The sequence below is a fragment of the Apteryx rowi genome, unplaced genomic scaffold, assembly GCF_003343035.1.
Source record: "Apteryx rowi isolate R43461 unplaced genomic scaffold, aptRow1 scaffold_110, whole genome shotgun sequence".
NCBI classification, from domain to species: Eukaryota; Metazoa; Chordata; class Aves; order Apterygiformes; family Apterygidae; genus Apteryx; species Apteryx rowi.
Genome location: NW_020447309.1, coordinates 1,344,016 through 1,348,276, shown reverse-complemented (window position 1 = coordinate 1,348,276; position 4,261 = coordinate 1,344,016). Strand labels below are relative to the sequence as shown.

At 41.6% G+C, this 4,261-nt stretch overlaps 1 long non-coding RNA gene across 1 annotated transcript; it reads right to left on the bottom strand.

Annotated features, from left to right (window-relative positions):
- Window positions 1–228: 228 nt before the first annotated feature.
- Window positions 229–3,983, bottom strand: LOC112970809. The gene is made up of 3 exons (XR_003255169.1): window positions 3,531–3,983; window positions 2,886–2,980; window positions 229–1,190 (listed from the first exon to the last, which is right to left on the bottom strand). It is a non-coding gene; the product is annotated as an uncharacterized LOC112970809 (long non-coding RNA).
- Window positions 3,984–4,261: the final 278 nt, after the last annotated feature.

The window sequence follows — 4,261 nt, the reverse complement described above, 5'->3', positions numbered from 1 at the left end:
TGGCTTCAGAATGACACCTAGCAAAGCTATTGCCACTCTGATGTAATGTCTTTATACATAAAAGCCCAAACTGCATCAACCAACTGCCTTTATTTCTACCCTGGCGTTCCCAAATTTTAAAAGAGACAGAGCCCACCCTGGTTTTCAGGATGCCCCTCCTTAGGCTGTGACACCAACCTGCAGAAAAGCTCTTCATGCAGGGCACAAACCTGTCTCAGAATCTGCACACCTGATGGGATCATGGTCCCAAATGCAAGTAATAAATGTTTAAGAAAAATAAATAAACTGTTTTTGAGCTCTTGTGGAAAACTGTCTGGAGCTTCACCTCAACCAAATTCAGATAGACACTTCTGAGCAAACTGGGGCAGGCCCAAAGACCCCATCAGTTGTGACACAAAAGCTGTGACATCTTCACACAGGGAAGCTTGGGCAAAAATAAGGGAAGCTCCCCTTGAAAAACTTAAGGGGCTGCTGTGGATTCAGTTTTTCACTTGGGAGACTGGAGCGGGAGTACGTAAAGGGCAAGCCTGTCATCTGTTAAACAAAAGACCCAAGAAAAGCCAAACCAAGCCTTTGAATCACAATAATGCCGAAAGTCCCCTTCCTCCATAGATCTCTTCCAGATTGCCACCAGCTCACCCATAACCCTTGCATGCCTACTAGCACAGGAAGACTACCAATCCTGTTCATTATTTTAAAATAGAAACAAATAACTTTATTCTCATCAATACTGCTTTAATAAAACTACCTCATTTTGTGCCCTGGGACACAATAAACATTACTTTTTTCAGTAAACTACTACAAATATTTCTTTACGTTGATAGCTTCTTTCAGGAATTTCTTATTCTCTAGCTCTCTTCCTTCTCTCCACATACAGCTTAGGAGATAATATGTTTGCTGTGTAACCACATAATATGCAGTGTATCTCCTGGGAGGCAGTGCTCATATAATTCAGCTAAAGAGAAGTGAAAAGATAAACTTTAGTGCTTACCACAGTTCAGGCAGTAAAGTGCCAAAGCTCTATTCACCAGGTGTTCATGTGAACCAGAAGACAGTAATTTTGTGGAGAGATACTACATTCAGTAAGTGCTCACAGGAAAAAAAAGGAGTACTTAAGTTCCCTACACTTAAATCAGTCCAGTATTGAGAACTTGCATCTGAAGGTTATAGCAGATAACTCTGATTCACCCCTGCAAAAGGAAAAGAAGCAAGTGAATACCCAACCAGGGTTCTTTCGTGCAGCTTTCAGAGTTGCATATAAACACTTGTTTCTTTGTGTTCTGGTTCTCTCCCAAAGACTTTTCTTCAGAGCCTGACCACCTTAATAACCCAAACCTCTCCAGCTGTGTTTGCTGTTCACTTCAATAATGCCTAACGATCAAAATTCAAAATCGAGTCTACAGACTTTCCTTACTTCATACTGAATGAAAGAAGAGGCATTGTATAATCGCACCAACAGTGGAAGAGATTAAGAAGAAAAATTTTCTTTTACACCTTTGCTTAATAAATAAAAAAATAATAATTTAAGTTTGTTTAAATGTTACCCACATGCAAGGCTCTAGTAAGACAGAGTGCAGGTGTACAGAGAGAGTCACAATGAGTGAATTTCCGGGCCCAAACTAGTTACTGCTCATTAGCTGAGCAGCATTATTCTACAGGCTCTTAACCTATAGTAATTACGAAATAGAGTATGTTAGCTTAAACCATTCATTTCAGTTCACCCAAGGGAGAGTTCCAAGCCCCATAAATTAGCTGAGATGGCAGGCACTAAAAACAAAGAGAGCTTGGTGAGTGTCCCCTCCTCCAGCTGACCTGTCATTTGCACTTGCTAGTACAAATCCCAAGGCACATACAAGTTTCAGAGTTTAGCTATCCTCCTGAAAAATGCTCTCAAAGAAAATCAGCCTGCAGTGATGTCAGTTTGGTCAGCTGTTGTGTAGAGGTGAGACTTGACAGCTGAGCTCAACTAGCCAGGAATGATGTAACCGCGTAATAAACTCCATTAGTATCTCTTTGGGTCAAATCTAGATATTGCGTGTGTTATCGGGTTGGGTTATAACATGGTAAAGTAAAATTGTTTCTTTTATAAGCTAAGTTTCTAGGAGACAATTGCCACACCAGTTCAAAATAATCATCCATCTAAGGCTACTACAGCTTCAGATTTCTTAGAGGAAGTGCAAGAAGCCTGTACAAGTCAAACACAGAATAAATGCACGCAAGGGAGATTGCTTCCTAGCACCTCTTGATTATTCATTTGCTTAGCCCCTGAAGCCTGAGTGCTTCTGTTCCTCCTAAAAGCATGTACACTTTGTCTAATGTAATTCACACGAGACGATGTAAACATCTAACTCTTTTTCAAGATTCACTATCTGCTTGGCCTAGATTGCACCTCATTGCAATAAGTCTCATGAGATGAGTTCAAATATCTCCTTTTTTAGGTTGAAATGTGCAGTTTTTCCATTTAATTGATTGTCCCTTTATTTAGGTGTCATGAGAAGAGGCAAACAGTGGTTCTGGATTTACCTTCTCAATAATATCTGTTACTTGGTATACCTCTGTCATGTCCCTTCTTATTTATCTTCATTCTAAATTAAATAGTACCAATCTTTTCACTCTCTCTTCATTCAAAAGTCTTTTCACATCTCTACAAATTTCCTTCACCCCCGTACAAGCCTCTTATTTATGCTATTTCCTTTATGAGTCAGGGTAATGAGAACTGAACACAAAGAAAGGCTTTTCTAATAATGGCATTCTAATATTCTCACTGTTATTTTTCTCTCCCTACTTATGTATTTCATTCGATTTTTAACCACTGCTATGCATTGAGGAGAGCCCTTCACTGAGCTGTCCAGAGTGATGCCAACATCTCTTTCGTAAGTGGTTACCGTGAATGTGGAATCAGTAATGTGATCCAGATCTTCCCTCGTAATCTCTGCCATCGCTGTTGATGCCGAGCACCGGGAGCCTCTGTTTATTCATTCTGTCAGACCAAAGCAGCTGATTACATTTGCTACTCTCCTAAGGCCAAGCCCCAAGGATTTTAGTCCTTACATTAAATCAAACTTGTCCTGAAGGCAGTGGGAGTTTGCCAGAGCACAAAGACTGAGTCAAGCTCAGTCCTTCAAACTCAGAGCAGCTCAGACCTTGTTCGTAATGAGCACTATAGGGCCAGAAGGTCAAAGGAGCGGGAGAAGTTGTAATTGCAGACCGTTTATTGCCAAATCATCAGTGCGGTATCTACATACCTTACAAATCCTCCCCCCACAAGCCCTTCATTTTTGTTCTGTTGGTTTTGAAAAGTGAGACTGCAGAAAGCTTTAGAGATAGGATAGCCGTTCCTCCTGTCAGCTCTGACTTTCACCTTCTAAAAATTGACATGGTATTCACAAGATACGACGGGAGTGTAGCAACACTATGGAATAAGGAATAACATTTAGTTGAGCCAGCAACAACATGATTTAGAAACACTGCAGATGTTGCCAGGACAGAATAATCTTTACAGAGGCACATGATGCTGGTTGTCCACTCACCCCGGACTGTGCTAATTCCCTCCAGTCAGGTGCAGATTGCTGGGAGGGAGATGGGAGAGATTAGTGAGGGAACAGCCTGCCAGCTCCATGCCCTGCCAGGGAAGGCATCACACCTCCTTCCTCTGCTCCACCAGTTTCATCCCTTGTCTTCAAACATCCTTTCCTTGCCATAGCAGTGCTCCAAGGTGATGCTTAGATCAGTCCTCAGGTTGGAGCCCAAGCTGGCTCTGGTGACATTTTCAATGAAAATAGTTCAAACTGCATAAGATTTTTCACAGGCTTTTCTCCTTGCACATGCAGCAATGCTTTGTCCCAAGTCCTCTTCTTCACATAGGAAAATAGCAAGACAGAGTCTTGGCTTCTTTCTATCACTGCTTCCAGTCACCAATGCCTTCACTTCTCTGGGCTGTATACTTTTGATATTAACATCAGTTATTTGTTTTCTTCCAGCTTCCTGAAACTGAAAATATCAAATAACTCCGGATGAGCAAAGACTAGCTGGGACCCTGATGGTATCATCCCAGTTTAGGTTTCTTCACTACATTTCTCTGGCAAGTTGGTCCTGCTGCAGCATGATGTGGGGAGCTTTGACTGTTTTGTCTGGTTATTTTCAGGCTAGTACATTCCCTGCGGCAGACATCCAAACTAGTCTTTGGAGGTGCCTCTGTGCCTGAATTTCAAAAATTAACTCAGTAATGAATTCAGACCAGGGGGTGACTTGTCAATGAGGT